The sequence below is a fragment of the Lissotriton helveticus genome, chromosome 12, assembly GCF_964261635.1.
Source record: "Lissotriton helveticus chromosome 12, aLisHel1.1, whole genome shotgun sequence".
Lineage (NCBI taxonomy): Eukaryota > Metazoa > Chordata > Amphibia > Caudata > Salamandridae > Lissotriton > Lissotriton helveticus.
In genome coordinates, this window is record NC_136073.1 from 96,881,616 (window position 1) to 96,908,327 (window position 26,712).

Sequence of the window (26,712 nt, forward strand, 5' to 3'; positions counted from 1 at the left end):
TCGACACGGTGGAGGAGTATGTTGTGATCCACCGTGTCGAACGCGGCCGACAAATCCAGGAGGACGAGGGCCTGATGGCGACCGGCGTCCGCATTGCTTCTGAGTGTGTCAAGGACTGCCAGGATGACAGCCTCTGTAGAGTGGGCAGGTCGGAAGCCAGCCTGATTAGGCTCCAGATGGCAGGAGGATTAAATGAAGTTTGACAAGCAACGAGTAACATGGGCCTCCAGAAGTTTGGAAAAGTAGGGAAGGAGGGAAATGGGACGATAGTTCGATGGCTCTGCAGGGTCGGCGCCAGGTTTTTTAAGGAGGGGTAGTAAGATGGCCTCCTTGAATGAGGTGGGGAAGATCCCACTGCAAAGGGATCTGTTAAGTAAGATTAGAATATCGTCAGGTAGGTTGAGACATACATTCCGCAGGACGGATGGTGGACAACAGTCGTTGGGGGAACCGGATTTAACACGGGTGGCAAGTTCCGCTAGGGAGGTGGAATCCAGAGCGGGGAGGGTAGAAAGGGTCAGGGGGTTTGTAGAGGAGATGCCCGGTGGGGGTGACTGGAGAGGGGGAGGAATGGACATTTTAATTTTTATGATCTTTTCCAGAAAGAACGAGTTTAGATTATCGCAGGTCTCCTGAGTAGGGGTCTGAGTCGGGAGGGTTCTATCGTCAGTGGTTAGCTCTTTCAGAACTCTGAACACCTCCTTGGATTTATCTACTGCCGATGAGATCCTTTTAGAGAAGTGCACTATCTTAGCCGATCTGATGGCTGCCTTGTAGTCTTTACGTGCGGTCAGATAGGATTGCCTGGCTACGTCTGAGTAATTGCGTCTGCAAATGCGTTCCAACTGACGCGTTTTCAATTTGTGGGCTTTGAGATCATCCGAAAACCACCTATGAGAATTGCGGTGCCTGGTGCGGGTGAATTTGACTAAGGGAGCGTTTAGATATAATGGCTGCCACCCCGCCGCCGGGCCGGTCATCAGGGCGGTCGGTATGAAGGATATAATAATCGGGGAGCAGGGCAGCCAGTATGTCAGGGAGGGACTCTGAAGTTAGCCAGGTTTCAGTAAGCAGGAGCAAGTCTGGGTTCGAGTTAGAGAGCAATACGAAAATGTCCTCGGCGTGTTTCACTAGTGAACGAGTGTTCAGATATAAGATTCTGATGGACGTGGAGTTCCTAGTTGGCGTGGCTGAAGGAGCGCAACCGCCGTAATGAATCTGGTCGGGGCGCATGAGGCCAACAGCGGATATGCGGCGAAGGGTCGATGGGGAAGGGGTGGTAATGGTGTTTTGTAGGTCTCGAAGGGATTGAGCTGTATACGTGATGATTTGGCCAGCCTGGCGTGCCCTAGGGCCCGTCCTGGCGCGGACGGGCACAGACGGGCTTGCCTTAGGTGCTCCCGCTGCACTCGTCCGCTGCGCTTCCAATGGATACACATAGTATATGCTAGGAAAGGGGGAGGGTGAAAGGGCGTGGCCTAAAAAGGGGGCGTGGCCTCTCTCGTGGCCGGGAATGGCGTGTGTTTCGGGCGGCGCAGCAGCGCTAAGATCCGCTGTGCGTGCCTGACACAGAGAAGTGCTCTCACTAGCTGGTGAGTGATTTAAAAGCAAGTTATTTGTGACAGTCAACAATTTTAAAAAGTAAGCAATGCGCGAGTGTGCCTCCCGGCTTCCGCCTCAGGAGAATGTGGCAATCTGTCTGAATGAGTCGCTTGTAACCAGCTAGTATTTAAGGCAACGATGGGCGTGGCCTAAAAAGGGGCGTGGCCTCTCTCGTGGCCGGGAATGGCGTGTGTGTTGGGCGGCGCAGCAGTGCTAAGATCCGCTGTGCGTGCCTGACACAGAGAAGTGCTCTCACTAGCTGGTGAGTGATTTAAAAGCAACTTATTTGTGACAGTCAACAATTTTAAAAAGTAAGCAATGCGCGAGTGCGCCTCACGGCTTCCGCCTCAGGAGAATGTGGCAATCTGTCTGAATGAGTCGCTTGTAATCAGCGAGTATTTAAGGCGATGATGGGCGTGGCCTAAAAAGGGGCGTGGCCTCTCTCGTGGCTGGGAATGGCGTGTGTGTTGGGCGGCGCAGCAGCGCTAAGATCCGCTGTGTGTGCCTGACACAGAGAAGTGCTCTCACTAGCTGGTGAGTGATTTAAAAGCAAGTTATTTGTGACAGTCAACAATTTTAAAAAGTAAGCAATGCGCGAGTGCGCCGCCCGGCTTCCGCCTCAGGAGAATGTGGCAATCTGTCTGAAAATATTGATTAACAGGTTAATAATTATTTAAGGGGGTGGGTAACAGATGGGTTTTCAATGCTCTAATTAATTAATGTTTTGTGTTTCTTTAAATACTAGTTTTCCATGAGGGAGGCCTAAGGCTTGAGGCCTAGCGTTTTGAAAATAAATGTTGGAATCCTGTCGTGAAGAGCGGAGCACAGAAAAATAAATAATAAAATTGGTTGTGCAAGATGAGCTCTGCAAGTGACAAAATCAAGGACACACAGGATGTGGCAGACCTGCCAAGCCAAGGAAGCAACGGACTGTTTCAAATATTGTTGCAATTCCGAGGAAGCTAATGGTCTCGTGAGAAAGTGGACAATGGTGTTTTAGAAAAGTATAACTTTGGATTGAAAAGGAGGTGACCTCATATGGACTGACATCTGTCAGCCAACCCGGACTCTGGATGGTTGAGAAAAGAATACTTTTAGGTGAGATTAGCTAGTTAGAAAGGTATAAAAATTGTATTCAACATTTGTTTGATGAAGATTATTCCTAAAGCATGGACAAAACAGTTAAGTGCAGCTGAGATTTGAACTCAGGATTTTCTGTTTACGAGACAAGCGCTTTAACCACTGAGCCACAGCACCAACGTCCATAACACAAAATACATAAATAATTTATTGTTGATGATGAAAATTTGTTTCCTGCTATAAATTCTCTTATATATGTACTGTAATCTTAAACACAAAAAGATACTGAATCACTAAACAAGTATTAATATGTTTTAATAAACAGGTACTCTTATAAAACCCAATTTCATTTCTTGAATACTTGACAATTTTTTTTTCATGAAGGCATTAATATTGCTCAAATCGAGGTAGTAATGTCATCTACGTCTTTCTCATAGATATGTCTTTTTTTATTTTGCAATAACAGTATTCTCTATATAATATTGAAAATACTTGGGTTTTTATGAGGTTTAAGATGATCTCTTCAACAGTAATATGAAACAGACTTTTATATTTTAATTGTATCAGAATAATACCTAATGAAAATGATTTGTTATATAATAATGAGAAAAGCAAGGCGTTGCTGAAAGTCGAAATCAGGATCTCCTGTTTACTAGACAGGCGCTTTAATCAGCTAAGAACCAGCACCCCCTTGAATCTTATCTTTGAACCACTTTTCTATATGGTGTTCAAGAGAATATTGCTTTTTCAATTTCATATTCTTTTCACAGACTTCTCTACTCAAACACTTTAGATGAAGACGCTTCACTTATTCAAAAACCCCTCTCTAATTTGAAGTTTACCCTATTCATAGAATTTTAAAATAAACCTTGCTGAAGAGTGGATTAGTTGAACTCAACAATAGAGTGATCATTTGGCTCTATCATGTTCTTTGTTATTTTCTTTTCGATATTTCAGTCAATGCATTCCTACAAAAATCTTCACAATACCAAGTATTTTATTTAATTTTAAGATAACTTATTCTAAAATTCATAGAACCAGACATTTATTCTTAAATTGTATTCAACACTTGATTGATGAAAATTATTCCGAAAGCATGGAGAAATCAGTTAGGTACAGCTGAGACATGAACTCAGGATTTCCTGTTTATGAGACAGGTGTTTTAACCACCAAGCCACAGCACCAACGTCCATAACAAAAAATACATGAATAATTTACTGTTGATGAGGAAAATTTGTTTCCTGCTATAAATTCTCTTTATATATACTGTAATCTTAAACACAAAAAAATGCTCAATCACTAAACAAGTATTAATATGTTTTAATAAACAGGTACTCTTATAAAACCCAATTTCATTTCTTGAATACTTTACAATTTTTTTTCATGAAGGCATTACTGTTGCTCAAATCCAGGTAGTAATGTCATCTACGTCTTTCTCATAGATATGTCTTTTTTTAATTTGCAATAACAGTATTCACTATATATTCTTGAAAATACTTGGGTTTTTAAGAGGTTTAAGATGATCTGTTCAACAGTAAGATGAATCAGACTTTTATATTTTAATTGTATCAGAATAAGACCTAATGAAAATGATGCGTTGTATAACAAAGAGTAAAGCAAGGCGCTGCCGAGAGTTGAACTTAGGATCTCCTGTTTACTAGGCAGGCGCTTTAACCAGCTACGCCACAGTACCCACTTGAGTCTTAACTTTGAAAGACTTTTCTTTATGGTGTTCAAGAGAATATTGCTTTTTCACTTTCATATTCTTTTCTAAGTTCACAGACTTCTCTACTCAAACACTTTAGATGAAGACGCTTCACTTGTTCAAAAACACCTCTCTAATTTGAATTTTACCCTATTGATAGAATTTTAAAATATACCTTGCTGAAGAATGGATTAGTTGTATTCTATCTTGTTCTTTGTCATTTTCTTTTCGCTATTTCAGTCGATGCATTCCTACAAAAATCTTCACAATACCAAGTATTTTATTTAATTTTAACATAACTTATTCTAAAGTTCATAGAACCAGACGTTTATTCTTAAATTGTATTCAACACTTGTTTGATGAAAATTAACCCTGGGCGTAGTAGGCGTAGTCGCGCTACGCGAAGCAACGCGAAGACGTTCTCGCACTACGCGAGCTTCGCGAGCTTGGGTAGTAGCTTGCTGGTCCCGTTCACGAGCCATTTTTCTTGCTCGGGAGTGCGTTGTGCATGTTCGGGGCGCTGTCTGCGTGTTCGGGGGATTGTAGCGTGCGAACTCACCCATGTGGTGGGCTATGGGCGTGGCCATCTTGTTTTTTCAATTGTCCCGCCCGCTCACGTCCCCTATTTCCTCTTCCGGGTCGCGTATAACGTGTTCGCGCGGTGCACGTCTTGTTCGGGAACACAACTACTTGTTCACGCTGACAAAGTGCGTGTTCGCATGAAATCGCGCCCGAACTTACCCACGTGGTCGCGATGGGCGCGGCCATCTTGTTTTTCACACTCTATGCTATGGTTCTGGGCCTAGTTTTCTATCCACCTTATATCTGTACAATCTTTACCTATTTTAACAGTGTTTCTTACTTTTTTTTACTTATCATCTATCTCTCTCTGTCCCTAAGTTTATATTTTTCATTTATTTCTACTTTTCCACCTTTTTTTGAACTTTTTATTTAACTTCTTTATTTAAGCTCCTACTTCTTCCCCCTAACTTTTTTTCCTTTTGTTCTAACTTTTCTTTTCCACCTCCACCTCCATCCCAGAACCATGGCAATGGGGAGCAGCAGAACCGGCTTGAAGGGCAAGGCGCCTGCGCCCAAGAGCCGGCTGCCTTGCAGCAGAATGCGACCTTCAGGGGTAAAGGCCCGGAATCTTTGCGGGGAGGCGGAGGTGGCCGCCCTTGTTTTTTTTATCCAGCGCCACCTCCCCTTGAACTTGGCAGCAGGCGGCAGGCCAGGCTTTGGTTACCTCCCAGAGGAGCGTCACCGCCGGTGGGCGAAGGTGCACCGGGCAGTCTTCCGCCGCACAGATATCCAGCGCACCCACCAGCAGCTGGCCCACCGGTGGGAAGACATTCTGGACAGGGAGCAGGACCTGTTGGACCTGCTAGGTGTCGAGGTCGTGGGGCTTTGTGAGTAGCTAGTAATATTAATATATGTATATATAGTAGTATAAGTATTGTGTATAATTCTTGGACGAATAAGTAACACGATTACTTGTGCACTTAGTTACATTGCAGATCAATTCCGTCTCAAAATCTTCTGTTACCGTATGACACAGGTGCTGCTGGCTCGCCACTTCTTTTACTGGTTTGTAACTGTGCGCTAGCTTGGGCTGGTGATTATTGATGTTAGAGTTTACTTTAGAGAACTGAAATTAGTTAATGCTATTGCTAGAGTCTAGTCCTTACATTGTCCTTTAGTGAAATAGTGGTGGATGGATAGTATTAGTTCATATTTTCTTAACGGATGCATGATGCGGCACCTCCTCTGTCACTGAATGCTTAGTTAGTTCTTATTTATCCCACCCCTCCATAGAACCGGTTTGCAGTTTGTTTACTGAGTGGTAGGCTTAGCAGCAATAGCATTGTCACGTCAGTCAGTAGCACTTCATATGACGCAAGCAACCAACAATTTCGTGTATGCACAAATTTATGCATGTGTCCTACTCCTCCATCTCATCTATGCATGTTTGCGGGCAAAAATAAAATGGAAATGCCGACTTACTGAACAATTGGCCCGGCTGGATTCTGGAATAGGTGGTGTAGGTCAGGAGGTACTGGCTTCGTTAGTATATTCTGCAATCAGAATGTTTATGGAACATTTGATTAGTGTTCTATAAGTAGACAGTCTGTGAATCCTGCAAGCCAGTAGTCATTTAGACTTCAAAGTAAATTTTATTGCAATTGTTGTTTCCTAAAATGTTTGAGAGGATTTCTGAATGATGTATTTGTTTCACAGCACTCAATGTTTCTCTTTCTTTATTATTTCTTACATGATCAACACCACCCAGGGCACGAAGACGGGATCCGAGTCGGCAGGACAACCACCAGAGGAGCGATCCTCTACCGAGGATCCTGCTGCTGGCCCCAGTAAGTCCTCCAGTGCTTATATTATTATGAATTATATTTCCCTAACTTTTTAACGCACCTTATTGTTTCAAACCTATTAAGCCTCCTTCCTAATTAAATGTTAGCTTAACCTTCTTTGGTCTTCAATTTGTTTTCCAAATTTTGGGTATCTAATGCCATCCCTGACTTTAAATTCCTTCAAACTGCCTCTGCCCGATGACTCTCTGTGCTACTACTACTATTAGACTGTCTTTAGCTAAGCTTGCCCTGTTGGCCACTCTTTAGTTAAGATAAAGCTGTGATAGAAATAGCTGTAGCCACTGGGTCCACTCCTGTCTTTTGCGTTGTCCTCTGTAATCTCTAGTCTTGGTCAATTCCCACAACAGTGTCTACTAATTATTGTTAGGTTATTATACTACTACTACTGTTGCGGTTATTCTCTGCACAGGCACATACAGAACTGTGCACAAGAAAATAGGATGTTGGTGATAGGGAGGTTGGACCTTACTTACACCCTAGTCACAGAACTCAGTCAGAAGAACCCACAATTCAACAACAGTCTACCTACCTAAGTGTCTCAGTCGTAGTCATTTGTCCCACTCCCGACCCCCACACGAAGATAGTTAGATATACCCAATGATTTTATTACACAACCCAGAACAGAAGAACACCCTTTCGTTCACTCACTCGTTTAAGTCCACAACACCCCAGACACTCAAAATATACCACAGAGTCTATGTGCAAGCTCAAAAACTTAATTTTTTTAATAACAAGCTTTGTATTGTTGTAACTTGTAAGTTGTTCCATGAAAAACATCCAGCTCCACCATGCAAAATAAAGAAGATTAAATACTATACATTTTTGTACAACTAGTACACAATAGAGAACTGTGGGAATTGTGGGAGACCCCTCACCGTTGAACGTATACTGGATACACATGCATCTTTCAAAAGCTCTGCTAATCTCTGGTTCATAGAACGCAATCTTCTCATCTGCCTATGAGAAAAATGTTGCACGTTAGACAGTGAATACAACTATGCCAGTTTTTAGCAGTCATGCCAAAAAAAGTGTAACATTATGGATAAGCAAAAGGGATTAACAATACTGTAAGTAAGTAAGTCAACCTCATTAGTTGTATGCAACACTCATGTGGCATCAAAGGTGTCTTTCTGACTGTGCAACAAGCTGCGAGGTAACAACATGGGCAAAACAGTAGACCCAGATCATTGTAAAATGGTTACATGGCTCAGGCTAACTTTCCAAAGACTAGAGTAGGAGTAGAGATTAGATGACCCTAGGGACCATCTAATAAAGTAAAACTAAACTCTGTCTAATGACTGCTGTACAGTAGTATGCAATTTGGACTAGTTACACTTACAACGCTTTATGTTGTACGTAACTGTTTTTTCAATCTTCCTTCCTGGTGAAGTACAACTAGTAAAATAGGGGGAGGTTTGCAGGCATCTAAAACGGTGTACTTGCTTTTATAGGTGCACAATCACTACCAACGACCAGTGCCGACGGGGCCAGCGGCGATACTACTAATGCCATCCAGGAGGGGACAGTGGCTGCGGCACCTGCAGTAGCACCAGTGGGGGAGGAAACTTCAGCGGTGGGCGGTGGTAAGTTATATTCATTACTTGTTTGCATTACTAGGTGGAAGGGGAACATTTCCCTCACTGTGCTATGAGACTTATTAAGAAAGTATGAATTTTAAATTTTACTGGACAATATACAATGGTTGAAGAAAACACCCTTTTCAGCATTACCAGCGTGAGTTGAGTAAACAAGGCCTCATCTTTCAGACTCCAACTCAGCTGTGAAAGGTATGGAGAACACTAAAAGTCAGATCAGATGACCTTGAGGGATGTGTTCAACAAAAAGGGAAAGAAGTGAACTAGGGTGGAAGGAGGAAGGACAAAAGATGTAAAAGACTACCATAGAAGGATACTTTGGAAGGTTCATGCACGTGGCTGAAATGAATCCGATGCATGGGTTGTTGAAGGATGGGTAGAACTGGAAGGTGAAAGAGAAGATGCATGCCTGGTTGGGCAAAACAATATGGGTGCATGGATATAGTCGATAGCAAGAATCGTGAGCGGATTTTGTGTCAATGAAACCCAAGGCAAAGAAGGAGTGGACGCATGGGTGGTTGTTGGTGAAAGTGAAACCAGCTAAGGCGATAATAAAAAATGATAGACATTTATTTTTATTGGTTGTTTTCCCCCTAAATGTATTGTATTCATCATAGGTGGAGACTGTCACTGGAAGCAGAGTCTTACTATGAAAATATAAAAGGAGATACAAAAAATGTTGGTGTTCTTCTGTGTACTCAAGTCCACCCATAGTACTAGGGCCAGTATAATGCCAGAAAAAACTTCAACAAAAGTTACAGGCAGGGGAAGCAGGAGGATAGATTAGATAGATACTAAAAGTTGCCACCATTTGTATGTACTGCGCTTGGTAGTGTTACTATGCCACTATGTGTTGAATTAATTTGGAAGAGTTTCAGTTACAAATCTGTTTCTTTTTTTTTATAGATACTCATACTCCTTTCCAACAAAAACCTTCAAGGAAGGAGTTGGCAGCCAGGGCCCGGCAAAGGAAACTGCAGGCCATTGTGGAGGAGTACCGCCGACTGGTGGCTTAGGCCGAGAAGGAGGAGGAAGAGGCAGCAGCTGCTACCTCTACCAATGCCCCAGGCCCCAGCCAGGCCCCACCTGCAGGAGTACGGCGCGGTGGTCAGGCAGCCGCTCACCGCCAGCATTTAACAACATCTGCAGCCCCCCCACATCATGGATGCAATTGCAAATGTAGGTGCCGTGCATTTCTGCAAAAGATTCTCCTCCGGGTGTCAAAGTTGGAGGATCAATTAGAGGAGCATGTGAAGATATTGGTGGACAAACACCTTAAAGCCCGCCGATTGTGATGGACCCTGTTCATTTGCCCCTTTTTTAATACTTTTGTTGGTGGGTGGGAATTGGGTGTTGGGGTTATTTTTGTGGGACATTCTTTGGACTTGGACATTGGGTGGGGTTAGGGTGGGGATAGGGGTGGGATTTGAGAGGACTAGGAGGATATTTTTTTATGTACATCAATAAATGTTATTTATTTTCAACGTACACATATGATGTTGTTTTGTGGTGGGGTTACTGTTGTACGTCACAAGGTTTACTCTACATGCAGGGCAGCGGCCAGTGTTTGATTGACATAATTTATTAATTGACCACATGTAACAACATCATGTCAACAGATAGATGCGGCACTCCTCACTGAGTTATATTTGTCCTATTTGTACTACCAGTCTCTCCTCCATTATACCTCCTAGCAAACTTCTCTTCTTACCTGTGATGGATGATGATTAGGTTTGGCACTGCAAGCAGGACTGCATGGTTTCCCAAGACAATGGAAAATATGCCGTGGTTGTGTAATGGTAGTAGTAGACTAGTAGACACTGGAAAGAAAAACAAAGAGACAGTCATTTGCCTGAGACAGAATGTGGGAGAAGTTGAAAAATACAGTACATAAGACTGACCCAAAAAAATTACAAACAATATTGCAACTGCTAGTGCTAAACTCAAAGAAATCAATGTTGTCGGGGACTGCCAAGTACAAGAAGACAAATGTAGTTGTGTTGAAGGAGTCAGTAAAACACAATCCAATTCGTACATTTAAATGCTGTCAAATTAAATTCAAACAATGCCACCAATTATTTAGATGTATTTGTTGGGTCATTTTGGGAAATTAATTGCCTTGTACACTAGTACATACAGTGAGCTTGGGTGGGCAAGCAGAAGAGGATCCTCCCCCTGCCTCGTTGACATTTGATTTCATTAGTTTTGCTTTCACCACATCTGCCCCAGCAAGCGTGTGATCAATTGTTGGCGTAGATTTAATGTAATAACATCACACCTCAATATAAAACCACACAGCCCGGGGGAAGAGGGTTAAGGTTTGATGAATGGATGGGAACGGGGGTTTGGGGAAAGGTTTGACAAAGAAAAACAGTACGCATGGAGACAACAAAAGCAAAACAATGAAGACGATGATTGATGATCCACTACTACCCAATAAATGTAAAGTCAAGTAAGAAAAACGAAATGGATGCATGATGAAGGTTTATTATTAACTTGATGGTTATTAATAAGTGGTACTTACTTAACTACTACTACACAATTCAAAGGAAGTATTTCTTATATGAATATGACTTTTGCCTAGGCTGTATGCCCTCTGAGAAACCGTAATACCTGATGTAGCGGGCTGAAAGCTAGCAAAGAAAACTAAGAGATAGTTTAAGTGAACAATCAATTACCAAACACAAGGGTGAAATAAATGAAGAGGAAAAAGGAATCAAAGAAAATTACAAAAATGATACTAAAGTTAATGTATTGTGTTATCCAGGGCCAAATGTGTAGTTGTATCTCGTCATTCATCTTTGTCCTCCCTTCCATGGACACTGTGACTGATTATATCATTCTTGGACGCCTCTAGCTGGATGATGATGAGGAGGATGGATTGGTAAGGTAAGTGTGAGTTGTTGCTCCACGTAAAATAGCGCTGGGTGAAAGGCCGGCCTGTAAGTGTTGATGAAAGAAGAAATGGGGTATTACAAAATAAGTTAACTGAATGAAAACATAAAAATAAATTACGGTGTAGTGCAAAAAAGACAAGACTCGTGAGCGAGAAGATTTTCAGACTGAGGCTGCTTGGATACATTGATTAACTCTACTCTTCTAGTTGCACAGCAGTCATCGAAAAGAACAACAAGATAGGAGCCAGCACAGAACAGTTACATGGCCACACCACAACACCGGGCCGTGAGTCTGTGGCCCAAACTCCATTTACCTACATTTTTCACAGTTTCAGACAAAAGGCATTTACATCAACCTAGCATTTTTCAAAACAAGTGATGAAATCAATGCGCCAATGGCAGTCAATCATACCACTATTCTATTCCACCATTGCACTCACATGTAGCCTAGGTCTGCTGTGATTCTCGTTGATTGGTTGTGCGTTTACCTTGTATTCCACTCCCTGAACATATTCCATCAATCATCTCTGATCAAACTGACTGACAGCGCGCAAACTGCAAAGATGGTATGGTGGTCATCATCATTCATCATCCGGTGTGGCACGTGTACGTGTTCTCCAACAGACCACCAACAGCAACTCAGTCTGTGAGTGACTACGATTAAGTACAGAGTCAGACTGCACCTGCAGTATTAGGAGTACAATTGGATACATATTATTAAACAACATGGAAACATTGACCATCACTTGAGACACAAGTACTTTGTTAATATATTAAACTACTAGTATATTTCTACTTCATGCACATTTGCTCTGAGTCAGCAAGCAGCCAATGCAATGTATGGCATCATTCATTTCATATACCTTTCTTTCTCTTCTTTGTGGCTGTCAGATCACAGATGCAGCAGAGTCTTCTGAAAGTGATGACGAGTTTACTTTAATTTTGGAGCCTTGCTCAAGTTCTGAGATTGAAGAGTTGTGTATGCCTGCAGACAGAGGTGTAGCCTTACAAAGACAGTGATGCATTTCAGATTGGAAACAAAACATAAGATGGCTATAGTCACGTACGTTTCACTTGTTATGGAGGGACTGTTAGAGGCTACATTATTGCACTATTGTCCATCTCCATCCAATGTACATTGGCAAGATGGAAATGTATTTAGGGTGAGTCAGGAAGATGGAGCAGGACTCTGATGAGTGGAGTGCACAGTAAATGCTCAGATGTGCAACTCCAATAGGTAATTAAAAGAGAAAGGAAGATGGTGTTGGTTTTGAAGTTTGAGTCAGAAAGACAGATACACACAAATAAGGAAGGGAGAAATAAAGGAAGGGAGAATGTTACAATTTCAAAGCCTAGTTGTCAGGGAAGAGGATGTCGTCCTCAAACCCTAGTGGTTCTTCCAACAGAAGTAGGTCCTGTAACCCACTAATTATTTCTTCTGACTCGCTCTCCTCTTCCAGCTCTGATTCACATACTTTGTAGTCTGGTGGTATCAAGTGTTGATTCATTTTGATCATGGTTAACCTCTCCATGCTTTTGGGCGAGAGACTGGTCCTTCTTACAGTCACAATGGCACCAGCAGCACCGAAAACATGCTCAGAAGAGACACTTGCAACAGGGCAAGCTAGATACTTTATCGCCAGCCTGCTGAGCAGTGGCCATTGGCTTCTAGTCCTATACCAATACACCAATGGGCTTTGCTCCATGAACACCTCTGTTGTGTCATCCAGATAGGCCTGGACCAACCGCTCAATGTTCATTGGTGCTCGGGTTTGCTCGTCCTCTTTTTGCTTTGCGACAGCAACGGACTTACCCATCCCTTTCTGTAGAAACCAAGCAGCTATTTTTTTGCTTGTGTCTGATGAATCAGATCCTGTTGGTGCGGTTGTTGTTATTGTTTGTGTTGGTGACTGCTGGGAAGCAAACGCACTGCTCGCATGCTGTGAAGAAGAACTTGACTCTGTAGGATGCTCAGTAGTACTTGCACTGTCCTGGGCTGGCACTGGCAGGCACTGGCATTGGGAGCCGTTCATTTTCTAAATCAGTGGCTTCCTCGGCTATTACAGTTTTGTACTTGGAAACATCCCCTTCTGAAAAAGGAATTACTGCATGACTGTTCACAAATAATTTGTACCGTGGATCCAAAATTGTGGCCGTAATGTAATGTTGATGCAACACAATCTTATTTTGAATCCTTGTATTCTCAGATAAGCGGCCGGCTAAGGACTTCGCCAAATTACATGCTTCAAGTTTTCCTTCAACACCTTCGTATGTTTCAGACACCTCCTTCAGCTCTTGCTCCAGCATGTACAACAATGGGATAGCTTGGCTCATAGTACAGTCCACCCTGCTGACTGCACGTGTGAAGACCTCAAAAGGAAGTAGCATCTCTGTCAGGCATTTAATGAGGTCCCATTGCGACATCTCAACTGTCATGGCTTTAATAGCACCAGTTGGATTCCCTGATCTTCTTGTCATGACATAAGTATTAAGTGGTATGTACTGCTCAAACAGCCGATCAAGCATGTAATAAGTAGAGTTCCAACGTGTTGGTACCTCCTGGATGAGTGCTTTGACTGGCATATTATACTCACGTTGAATGACCCGTAGCTGCTTCCGGGCTTTAAAAGAATGATTGAAATGCGTGCAGATTCTTCTGCAAATGGTCAGTAAGCTGCTGACTTTGCTTTCATTTTTCAGAAAGTCTTGAACCACAATGTTAATGCAGTGTGCCAAACACGGGACCTTAAAATAGCCACCATCTTCCATGGCCTTAACTACATTACTGCCATTGTCGGTAGCAACAAAACCAATGTTGAGGCCTCTTGGTCGCAGCCATTCAAAGACCTTGCTGTTGAACTCATCCAAAATGTTTGCAGCAGTATGCGATTTCTCCATAGCAAACATGGCTATAGTAGCATGTCTGCGAGTATCATTAAAAATCTCAGTAGTGTCAATGCCTGTAGATATCTTGTCTCTAACACCTGAACAAGAGATCCAGTGTGCAGTGATGCACATGTAATCAGTTGCTTGGCAACTGGTCCACATGTCTGTTGTCAGGTGGATACTATGTACAGCACTCTGCTGCAAGGCTTTTCCAAGCAATTCCAGCACGTCGTGGTGTAGTGCTGGAACAGCAACTCTGGCAAAATAGTAGCGGCTGGGAACATTCCATTTTGGGCAGAGGGTTGTCACAAATTCCAGGAAACCCACCCCTTCAACTAAAGAAAAAGGGAGAAGGTCCAGAGCTAACATTTTGGCAAGCTTAGCATTGTACAAATGTGCTATTGGGTGGTTGCGCTCGTACTTTCCCTCCTGCCTAAACATGCTAACAATGGTACGCTGCTTGGTATTTCTTTCAGTTATGCCCGATGCAGTACTTCGCATCGCAGACTTCGCACCCGTACTCCTTGGTGTCTCTGGGTTACTCTTACTCTGGTGCCACTGAGATGTTGCTGATGCGGAGGATGTGGGATCTACCACTGCAGTGCTGGGGAGTCGGACAGGGGTACTTAGTGTACCACTACCGGATAGAATGTCTCCCTCTTCTTCCTGTTTGACCCCCTTCTACTGCTTCCCCACCAACATTAATGGTTCCTGCTTTTATTAGACGTAGGTGGTCCTTCCACTTGATTGCGTGGTGTTTTTTCATATGGGTCATTTGGCCTCCGGTACCATAGTTTGTACCAAGCTTACCACGACTAACAGAGGAATGACAAATGGAGCATCTAGCAATGTTCTCCTCATTTGGGCTAACTGTAAAGAATTCCCAAACTGGGGAGCTTAACTTGTGTCTCCTACTAGAGGTGCTATTTCCAATGCCAGATGAACTGGAGGTTGTGTGTTGAATTTCACTATGTGGCTGCGCAGTAGTACCACTACCTACTTCTGCTGAGGTGGGACTTGTGCTGGATGTAGGACGCTGCCGGCTCTGTGCAAATGTAAAAATGGAAGCTGGAGGTAGTTTTGGTGTGGACTGTGTTGGTGGTATGCGTGCTACATCCCTAGTCGCAAACACAACAATGATGGACAGAATGTGGATCAATGTCACACATTCACCCCAGTCCAAAGATCTGGGCCCAAATCCATCGTTTTTCCACTCCACACCACCCTGGGTTAGACAATGGCGATATGCTAAATCAGCGCTGACCCTGTGCCCCATGGGAACAGTCCAGTCCGAACTACAAAAGCCATGTCCTTCCCAGAACGGAATCAAGCATCCGAGGACCGGCCCGGTTTCGAGGTAACACCTCTCATCAGCCCGGCTAGCTTGACTCCAGTGGTGTGGAGTGCCTGGGACTCACGTCTGAGCATCCCCAGTACACTTAGAGCGGTAATTGCAAACACAACAATGATGGACAGAATGTGGATCAATGTCACACATTCACCCCAGTCCAAAGATCTGGGCCCAAATCCATCGTTTTTCCACTCCACACCACCCTGGGTTAGACAATGGCGATATGCTAAATCAGCGCTAACCCTGTGCCCCATGGGAACAGTCCAGTCCGAACTACAAAAGCCATGTCCTTCCCAGAACGGAATCAGGCATCCGAGGACCTGCCCGGTTTCGAGGTAACACCTCTCATCAGCCCGGCTAGCTTGACTCCAGTGGTGTGGAGTGCCTGGGACTCACGTCTGAGCATCCCCAGTACACTTACACCTAGTCGCAGCCATTCTCGATAGGGTTAAAATGTTGGTCTCCATGTCCTCAGGGCCAGGAGTAATGCTTGTGATGACTGGGTCTGACTCGTCATCACCATCATTATCCGGCTGTTCAACATCGCACTCCATAAATGGTAGGCTTCCTGGAACCTTACTTTTCCCTAGCCTGGTCTTCTTGGGATGTCTCTGCCTCTCATGCTCAGATTGTTGTGGCTCACAATGGAGATCAAGATCATCAGAAGGGATGCTTGGCGAAGAACTCGATGGACTACCCCTCCTTTTCCTTTGTGGCGATTTGGAAAACATGAAGTGCTGCCTCTTCTTGCTCTGCATCAGGCTCCATTTCCTGAACTGCCCGACTTTGGGAGGAACAACAACTACTGTTGCCGGTGGTGGTTCTTGAACAGCAACTATTGCAGGCGGTGGTTGTCGTTGTTGTTTTCGTTGAACATCTACTATTGCGGGTGGTGGTTGTGGAACAACCACTATTGCAGGCGGTGGTTGTGGTTTTTCTTTTCGTTGAGCATCTACTATTGCGGGCGGTGGTTGTTGAACAACTACTATTGCGGGCGGTTGCTGAGGGTGAACATCTACTATTGCGGGCGGTGGTTGTTGTTCACCACTTTTCTGCTGTGTTCCCTCTTGCGTGGAATGTGTACTACTTTGAGATAGCGATAAGTTCAGGTCAGGCTCAGTATCACTGCTTTCCACCATTAGGCTGGCTACCTCTTACCCACTCATCTGCTTGGGCCTGGGTTGGTGGCTTGGGCCCACTGATGCAGAGGTGCTGGCCCCAGCTTGGACCCCGGTCACTGCTGCTGCAGGCGTACTTTTTTTTTCTTCCAAAAAGGTTTTCGGGTCAACACCAGATTCAAGTGTCACTTCCTTCTTCTGTTCTTCCTTCTTCTCAGCAACTTTCTTGGTCTTGGAGGACCTGGTACCTGCTTTCTTTGGGCCCATCTTCTTCAGATGTCAGCAGCAGCACTCAGTTGCACAAGTTGTTGAGAATGATGTTCGGTCAGGTTAGTCACACCACACGTGACGTGGTACAGAAGGACGTCCGTCTGGCAGTAGACAGACACCTCCTCTTCAGTCTTTTGTGCACCTACAAGCAAAAAAGGCCGAACAACATCAGTCAAATGTGGATTTTTGTTAGCTTTCATTTTAATTACTACTAGAAGTATTAGTACACTCAGTAAGAGTAAGAATAGCAAAGAACTAAAATGCAAATGTAGTGGAAGTGGAACTTGTTTATCCTTAATTTGTGCATCATTTCGGATGGATGCAGCATCAGTGACCTGCAGCAGATAGCAATGGGGATGTGAACAGTAGTAAGCCAACAGGAACAATGGCAAGACACAGGCCAATTTGTCAAAAACAAAACAGCACACTACTACTACCACCACAGCTCCACATGGGCACTCTCATCACAGGTACATGGGTAAAGGCCAGAAAACAATAAACTCAAGCAGGCCTGTATCCCAACACTATATGGCCAGAACAAGGAGGATACCTGTTACACATCACAGCTTAATGCAAAAAAGAAAATCCCCATGGCTAAAAGGTTTGAAAGTTACACAACAACACAAACAACAAAGGCATTTACAGTTTACACCCAAACAGTTAACTACACCCCAAACACCACATTTGAAAATTCAATGCATTGCCACCCATGCCCTAAATGATGTTAAATTCAACAGACAAAATGGAAACCGCTACATCAAGCAACCCCGCTGACTACCTCTGGGACTCTAGGCCTACTGGCAGAAAAAATCACAAGTTTGTAGGCCTGCGGCAAAAAAACTAAAGCACGATGGAAGGTCACACAAAATGGCCGCCCCCACATGGCCTGGCCACCACCAAAAACATGAAAAGAAAGAGAAGACAGACAATACATTCCTATGGCAAAAGGACATTGCTTGGCTTCACAAAATGGACGCCAAGTCGCCCACATGGTCAGGCCACCCTCAAACAACAAAGTACAAAGAGGACAGAAACAGTAAATGTAAATGTACAGGAATTTATATAGCGCAAATCACCGAGCGGTTTCTAAGCGCTTGCTTAGGGAACCCGTCCTGGTATTCCCCTGTGAGATAACCCCGGCAGGGTATCCGCAAGGTGAAAGCCAGGCATCCCGCCGCGAGGGGCCGTTGTGGAGATTAAGCAAGCTATTGCCCAGAGTCGCAGAGTGTGAACCCGTGAATCGAGTAGGCACCGGAGCGAGAATTGTCAAGTCCATGGACATTTTAGGACTCAAGACCCCGCCGAGCCGGGAATTGAACCCTGGTGCCAGGCTGACCTCTGCTTCCAGGTCTGCCTCCTCTAACCAGTGAGCCACACTTCTCCACAAGTAAGTGGTCCATGCTCCAAAAACTACAAGCAAATGACAACCTGAGGAGTTTCTTTAGCAAAATGAACAGCATCTACATTTTCAGGAAGGTTTTAGCCAACTCGGGAGATATTGCTCGCGAGAATGCAAATTCGGCGTGTTCGGCAGCGCGAACTGTACAAAACGTCGTTATCGCGTTCCCGAGCACGCACATTGGGCGCGAAGAAGACAAAAACTGTAAGGTCGCGTTGTAGCACTGTGCAAAGTTACCAAAACTACGCGAGCTGAATTCTAGGGTACCCTAGTGCGCAGAAAAAGCCATATTATTCAACACACACCCAAAACCTGCAATTCAACACCAAAAACACATTTTGCTAATCAATCCAAAGCCATCCATGACCTATGATGTTATACTTACAACTTAAACACCCCAAAATCAGTTGAACAACTTTCATGCACCCATGATGAGGACTCTAGTAGTACCCTTGGGCCTACTGGCAGAGTAGGCCACAAGCTTGGAGGCTTATGGCAAAAACACAGAGGATACTACTAGTACCTGGAAATGGCCGCCACGACATGGACAGGCGGTCACAATAAAAAAAGAAAAGGAATACAAAAAATAAGAAAGGAATACAAATAAAAAACAGACAAAGCAGGCCTATGGGAAAAGCAAAATGCATGGCTTCACCAAATGGGAATGGGCACCAGCCCCATGGTCAGCCCACCAACAAGAAAGTACATACAATTTAAATAAACTCAAGCAGGTCTATCAATAACCCTATATGGCCAGAACAAGGAGGATGCCTGTTACACATCACAGCTTAATGCAAAAAAGAAAATCCCCATGGCTAAAAGGTTTGAAAGTTACACAACAACACAAACAACAAAGGCATTTACAGTTTACACCCAAACAGTTAACTACACCCCAAACACCACATTTGAAAATTCAATGCATTGCCACCCATGCCCTAAATGATGTTAAATTCAACAGACAAAATGGAAACCGCTACATCAAGCATCCCCGCTGACTACCTCTGGGACTCTAGGCCTACTGGCAGAAAAAATCACAAGTTTGTAGGCCTGCGGCAAAGAAACTAAAGCACGATGGAAGGTCACACAAAATGGCCGCCCCCACATGGCCTGGCCACCCCCAAAAACATGAAAAGAAAGAGAAGACAGACAATACATTCCTATGGCAAAAGGACATTGCTTGGCTTCACAAAATGGCCGCCAAGCCGCCCAAGTGGTCAGGCCACCCTCAAACAACAAAGTACAAAGAGGACAGAAAACAAAGAAAATCTTTTTCATAGCGCTGGCAAAGTCCATGCTCCAAAAACTACAAGCAAATGACAAGCTGAGGAGTTTCTTTAGCAAAATGAACAGCATCTACATTTTCGGGAAGGTTTTAGCCAACTCGGGAGATATTGCTTGCGAGGATGCAAATTCGGCGTGTTCGGCAGCGCGAACTGTACAAAACGTCATTATCGCGTTCCCGAGCACGCACATTGGGCACGCAAAGAAGACAAAAACTGTGCGGTCGCGTTGTAGCACTGTGCAAAGTTACCAAAACTACGCAAGCTGAATTCTAGGGTTACCTAGTGCGCAGAAAGAGCCATATTATTCAACACACACCCAAAACCTGCAATTCAACACCAAAAACACATTTTGCTAATCAATCCAAAGCCATCCATGACCTATGATGTTACACTTACAACTTAAACACCCCAATTTCAGTTGAACAACTTTCATGCACCCATGATGAGGACTCTAGTAGTACCCTTGGGCCTTCTGGCAGAGTAGGCCACAAGCTTGGAGGCCTATGGCAAAAACACAGCGGCTACAAACATAAAATGGCCACCACCACCTGGCCAAGACACCCACAGAAAGTAAATGAACTCAAGCAGGCCTACACTAACTACATAAACTACCAGGGTTACCTAATTTTACTAAAAAAAATGTAATTCCACTACAACAGAGTATGCAATTAAATCCAATGCCATCCCAGATGTTTTACAGACACCACAGAAATATGGGTGGACCCTTGGGTACCTCTAGGCCTACTGGATGAAATTTCAAACACATACAACTTGGCCCCTCATGAAATTACAGGCCTCCCTCAATAATAATTTTTAAGAAAGATTGAGAAGCACAGAAAACTGTAGTTAAAAAAAACCCAAACCAAAAAAACATTTACAGTACACCAATTCTCAATTCTCAAACTTACTTGTAAAAGAAAAGTTCAAATCCAAAATTCCTCAATAAATCCAAATGCTATGATGCAGCAGACACACACAAAGAGTGATCCTTCCAGCTCCAATTTCAAATGAAAGTGAACACCACATGGACAAAGCACTGGGAAGTTGGAGACTCAGGGGCACTTCCATTATTTTGAATAAAAAGAGTAGAAACAAAAAGAGGACTCCTAGCCCAAAAAATACAGCCAAATCACAATCTGAGGGGTTAAATGAACATTTTTGAGAAGATTTTAACATGCTCGGGAGATATTCTGTGCCAGATTGCAGTTTCTGCGTGTTCGGAAACGGGATCTTACCAACATGGCACTGCAAGGAGGATCGCACGTCCCAATGACATGTTCGCACGTCCGAATGACGTAATCGCGTTCTCAAAGTTGCATGGGATTGTGCGGCCGGATTCCAAACGTCGTAGCGAACGCGACCGGGAGAGAAAAGCGAGAAAGCGAACGCAGAACCATGGTAAGTCATTACGAGGAAGAAAAACTACTACGCTACGCTGTCGATTGCAAAGTAGTCGACAGCTTCGCACTCGCAGCGAAGTGGCCGAAAATTCGCAAACTCCGTGAACAGAGCGTAGTTCTCCACCCAGGGTTAATGAAAAATATTCCTAAAGCATGGAGAAAACAGTTAGGTGGTGCTGAGATTTGAACTCAGGATTTCCTGTTTACGAGACAGGCGCTTTAACCACTAAGCCACAGCACCAACATCAATAGCTAAAAATACATAAATAATTTATTGTTGATGATGAAAATTTGTTTCCTGCTATAAATTCTTCTTTATATGTTCTGTAATCTTAAACACAAAAAGATACTCAATCACTAAACAAGTATTAATATGTTTTAATAAACAGGTACTCTTATAACACCCAATTTCATTTCTTGAATACATTACAATTTTTTTTTCCATGAAGGCATTATTATAGCTCAAATCGAGGTAGTAATGTCATCTACGTCTTTCTCATAGATATGTCTTTTTTTATTTTGCAATAACAGTATTCACTCTATAATCTTGAAAATACTTGGGTTTTTATGAGGTTTAAGATGATCTGTTCAACAGTAAGATGAATCAGACTTTTATATTTTAATTGTATCAAAATAGGACCTAATTAAATTGATTTGTTATATAACAAAGAGAAAAGCAAGGCGCTGCTGAGAGTTGAACTCAGGATCTCCTGTTTACTAGACAGGCGCTTTAAACAGCTAAGCCACAGCACCCCCTTGAGTCTTAACTTTGAAAGACTTTTCTTTATGGTGTTCAAGAGAATATTGCTTTTTCACTTTCATATTCTTTACTAAGTTCACAGACTTCTCTACTCAAACACTTTAGATGAAGACGCTTCACTCATTCAAAAACACCTCTCCAATTTGAAGTTTACCCTATTCATAGAATTTTAAAATATACCTTGCCGAAGAGTGGATTAGTTGAACTCAACAATAGAGTGATCATACGGCTCTATCTTGTTCTTTGTCATTTACTTTTTGATATTTCAGTCAATGCATTCCTACAAAAATCTTCACAATACCAAGTATTTTATTTAATTTTAAGATAACTTATTCTAAAGTTCATAGAACCAGACGTTTATTCGTAAATTGTATTCAACACTTTTTTAATGAAAATTATTCCTAAAGCATGGAGAAAACAGTTAGGTGCTGCTGTGATTTGAACTCAGGATTTCCTGTTAATGAGACAGGCGCTTTAACCACTAAGCCACAGCACCAACATCAATAGCAGAAAATACATACATAATTTATTGTTGATGATGAAAATTTGTTTCCTGCTATGAATTCTTCTTTATATGTACTGTAATCTTAAACACAAAAATATACTTAATCACTAAACAAGTATTAATATGTTTTAATAAACAGGTACTCTTATAAAACCCAATTTAATTTCTTGAATACATTACAATTTTTTATTCATGAAGGCATTAATATTGCTCAAATCGAGGTAGTAATGTCATCTACGTCTTTCTCATAGATATGTCTTTTTTTATTTTGCAATAACAGTATTCACTCTATAATCTTGAAAATACTTGGGTTTTTATGAGGTTTAAGATGATCTGTTCAACAGTAAGATGAATCAGACTTTTATATTTTAATTGTATCAGAATAGGACCTAATGAAATTGATTTGTTATATAACAAAGAGAAAAGCAAGGCGCTGCTGAGAGATGAACTCAGGATCTCCTGTTTACTATACAGGCACTTTAACCAGCTAAGCCACAGCACCCCCTTGAGTTTTAACTTTGAAAGACTTTTCTTTATGGTGTTCAAGAGAATATTGCTTTTTCACTTTCATATTCTTTTATAAGTTCACAGACTTCTCTACTCAAACACTTTAGATGAAGACGCTTCACTTATTCAAAAAACACCTCTCTAATTTGAAGATTACCCTATTCATAGAATTTTAAAATATACCTTGCCGAAGAGTGGATTAGTTGAACTCAACAATAGAGTGATCATCCGGCTCTATCTTGTTCTTTGTCATTTACTTTTTGATATTTCAGTCAATGCATTCCTACAAAAATCTTAACAATACTAAGTATTTTATTTCATTTTAAGATAACTTATTCTAAAGTTCATAGAACCAGACGTTTATTTGTAAATTGTATTCAACACTTTTTTTATGAAAATTATTCCTAAAGCATGGAGAAAACAGTTAGGTGCTGCTGAGATTTGACCTCAGGATTTCCTGTTTACGAGACAGGCGCTTTAACCACTAAGCCACAGCACCAACATCAATAGCAGAAAATACATACATAATTTATTGTTGATGATGAAAATTTGTTTCCTGCTATGAATTCTTCTTTATATGTACTGTAATCATAAACACAAAAAGATACTTAATCACTAAACAAGTATCAATATGTTTTAATAAACAGGTACTCTTATAAAACCCAATTTCATTTCTTGAATACATTACAATTTGTTTTTCATGAAGGCATTAAAATTGCTCAAATCAAGGTAGTAATGTCATCTACGTCTTTCTCATAGATATGTCTTGTTTTATTTGGCAATAACAGTATTCACTCCATAATCTTGAAAATACTTGGGTTTTTATGAGGTTTAAGATGATCTGTTCAACAGTAGGATGAATCAGACTTTTATATTTTAATTGTATCAGAATAGAACCTAATGAAATTGATTTGTTATATAACAAAGAGAAAAGCAAGGCGCTGCTGAGAGTTGAACTCAGGATCTCCTGTTTACTAGACAGGCGCTTTAACCAGCTAAGCCACAGCACCCCCTTGAGTCTTAACTTTAAAAGACTTTTCTTTATGGTGTTCAAGAGAATATTGCTTTTTCACTTTCATATTCTTTTATAAGTTCACAGACTTCTCTCCTCAAACACTTTAGATGAAGACGCTTCACTTATTCAAATACACTTCTCTAATTTGAAGTTTACCCTATTCATAGAATTTTAAAATATACCTTGCCGAAGGGTGGGTTAGTTGAACTCAGCAATATAGTGATCATACGGCTCTATCATGTTCTTTGTCATTTACTTTTTGATATTTCAGTCAATGCATTCCTAAAAAAATCTTCACAATATCAAGTATTTTATTTAATTTTAAGATAACTTATTCTAAAGTTCATAGAACCAGATGTTTGTTCTTAAATTGTATTCAACACTTGTTTGATGAAAATTATTCCTAAAGCATGGAGAAAACAGTAAGGTGCTGCTGAGATTTGAACTCAGAATCTTCTGTGTGCGAGGCAAGCTCTTTAACCACTAAGCCACAGCACCAACATCAATAACAAAAAATACATAAATAACTTATTGTTGATGATGAAAATGTGTTTCCTGCTATAAATTCTTCTTTATATGTACTGTAATCTTAAACACAAAAAGATACTCAATCACTAAACAAGTATTAATATGTTTTAATAAACTGGTACTCTTATAAAACCCAATGTTATTTCTTGAATACATTACATTTTTTTTTCATGAAGGCATTAATATAGCTCAAATCGAGGTAGTAATGTCATCTATGTCGTTCTCATAGATATGTCTTATTTTATTTTGCAATAACAGTATTCACTCTATAATATTGAAAATACTTGGGTTTTTATGAGGTTGAAGATGATCTGTTCAACAGTAAGATGAATCAGACTTTTATATTTTAATTGTATCAGAATAGGACCTAATGAAATTGATTTGGTATATAACAAAGAGAAAAGCAAGGCGCTGCTGAGAGTTGAACTCAGGATCTCCTGTTTACTAGACAGGCACTTTAACCATCTAAGCCACAGCACCCCCTTGAGTCTTAACTTTAAAAGACTTTTCTTTATGGTGTTCAAGAGAATATTGTTTTTTCACTTTCATATTCTTTACTAAGTTCACAGACATTTCTACTCACGCACTTTAGATGAAGACGCTTCACTTATTCAAAAACACCTCTGTAATTTGAAGTTGACCCTATTCATAGAATTTTAAAATATACCTTGCTGAAGAATGGATTAGTTGTATTCAACAAGAGAGTGATCATTCGGCTCTATCTTGTTCTTTGTCATTTTCTTTCCGCTATTTCAGTCAATGCATTCCTATAAAAATCTTCACAATACCAAGTATTTTATTTCATTTTATGACAACTTATTCTAAAGTTCATAGAACCAGACGTTTAATTCTAAAAATGTATTCAACACTTGTTTGATGAAAAATATTCCTAAAGCATGGAGAAAACAGTTAGGTGCTGCGGAGAATTGAACTCAGGATTTCCTGTTTACGAGACAGGCGCTTTAAAGACTAAGCCACAGCACCAACGTCAATAACAAAAAATACATAAATAATCTATTGTTGATGATGAAATTTTGTTTCCTGCTTTAAATTCTTCTTTATATGTACTGTAATCTTAAACACAAAAAGATACTCAATCACTAAACAAGTATTATTATGTTTTAATAAACAGGTACTCTTGTAAAACCCAATTTCAAATCTTGAATAGTTTACAATTTTTTTTTCATGAAGGCATTAATATTGTTCAAATCGAGGTAGTAATGTCATCTACGTCTTTCTCATAGATATGTCTACTTTTATTTTGCAATAACAGTATTCACTCTATAATCTTGAAAATACTTGGGTTTTTATGAGGTTTAAGATGATCTGTTCAACAGTAAGTTGAATCAGACTTTTATATTTTAATTGTATCAGAATAGGACCTAATGAAATTGATTAGTTATATAACAAAGAGAAAAGCAAGGCGCTGCTGAGAGTTGAACTCAGGATCTCCTGTTTACTAGACAGGCGCTTTAACCAGCTAAGCCACAGGATCCTCTTAAGTCTTCACTTTGAAAGACTTTTCTTTATGGCGTTCAAGAGAATATTGCTTTTTCACTTTCATATTCTTATATAAGTTCACAGACTTCTCTACTCAAACACTTTAGATGAAGATGCTTCACTTATTCAAAAACACCTCTCTAATTTGAAGTTTACCCTATTCATAGAATTTTAAAATATACCTTGCCGAAGAGTGGATTAGTTGAACTCAACAATAGAGTGATCATACGGCTCTATCTTATTCATTGTCATTTACTTTTCGATATTTCAGTCAATGCATTCCTATAAAAATCTTCACAATACCAAGTATTTTATTTCATTTTATGATAGCTTATTCTAAAGTTCATAGAACCAGACGTTTAATTCTTAAAATGTATTCAACACTTGTTTGATGAAAAATATTCCTAAAGCATGGAGAAAACAGTTAGGTGCTGCTGAGATTTGAACTCAGGATTTCCTGTTTACGAGACAGGCGCTTTAACCACTAAGCCACAGCACCAAGGTCAATAGCAAAAAATACATAAATAATCTATTGTTGATGATGAAATTTTGTTTCCTGCTATAAATTCTTCTTTACATGTACTGTAATCTTAAACACAAAAAGATACTCAATCACTAAACAAGTATTATTATGTTTTAATAAACAGGTACTCTTGTAAAACCCAATTTCAATTCTGTAATAGTTTACAATTTTTTTTTCATGAAGGCATTATTATTGCTCAAATCGAGGTAGTAATGTCATCTACGTCTTTCTCATAGATATGTCTATTTTTATTTTTCAATAACAGTATTCACTCTATAATCTTGAAAAAACTTGGGTTTTTATGAGGTTTAAGATGATCTGTTCAACAGTGAGATGAATCAGACTTTTATATTTTATTTGTATCAGAATAGGACCTAATAAAATTGTTTTGTTATATAACA

General features: G+C 41.2%; 7 non-coding genes across 7 annotated transcripts; all 7 read right to left on the reverse strand.

The window, feature by feature from the left end:
* Positions 1-2,786: 2,786 nt before the first annotated feature.
* On the reverse strand, positions 2,787-2,859 carry TRNAT-CGU (transfer RNA threonine (anticodon CGU)). The gene has a single exon. It is a non-coding gene; the product is annotated as a tRNA-Thr (tRNA).
* Positions 2,860-21,141: 18,282 nt separating this feature from the next.
* On the reverse strand, positions 21,142-21,214 carry TRNAT-CGU (transfer RNA threonine (anticodon CGU)). The gene has a single exon. It is a non-coding gene; the product is annotated as a tRNA-Thr (tRNA).
* Positions 21,215-21,652: 438 nt separating this feature from the next.
* TRNAT-AGU (transfer RNA threonine (anticodon AGU)) lies at positions 21,653-21,726 on the reverse strand. The gene has a single exon. It is a non-coding gene; the product is annotated as a tRNA-Thr (tRNA).
* A 1,445-nt stretch (positions 21,727-23,171) lies between these two features.
* On the reverse strand, positions 23,172-23,244 carry TRNAT-CGU (transfer RNA threonine (anticodon CGU)). Its single transcript has one exon. It is a non-coding gene; the product is annotated as a tRNA-Thr (tRNA).
* A 437-nt stretch (positions 23,245-23,681) lies between these two features.
* TRNAT-AGU (transfer RNA threonine (anticodon AGU)) lies at positions 23,682-23,755 on the reverse strand. The gene has a single exon. It is a non-coding gene; the product is annotated as a tRNA-Thr (tRNA).
* Positions 23,756-24,694: 939 nt separating this feature from the next.
* TRNAT-AGU (transfer RNA threonine (anticodon AGU)) lies at positions 24,695-24,768 on the reverse strand. Its single transcript has one exon. It is a non-coding gene; the product is annotated as a tRNA-Thr (tRNA).
* Positions 24,769-26,214: 1,446 nt separating this feature from the next.
* TRNAT-CGU (transfer RNA threonine (anticodon CGU)) lies at positions 26,215-26,287 on the reverse strand. The gene has a single exon. It is a non-coding gene; the product is annotated as a tRNA-Thr (tRNA).
* Positions 26,288-26,712: the final 425 nt, after the last annotated feature.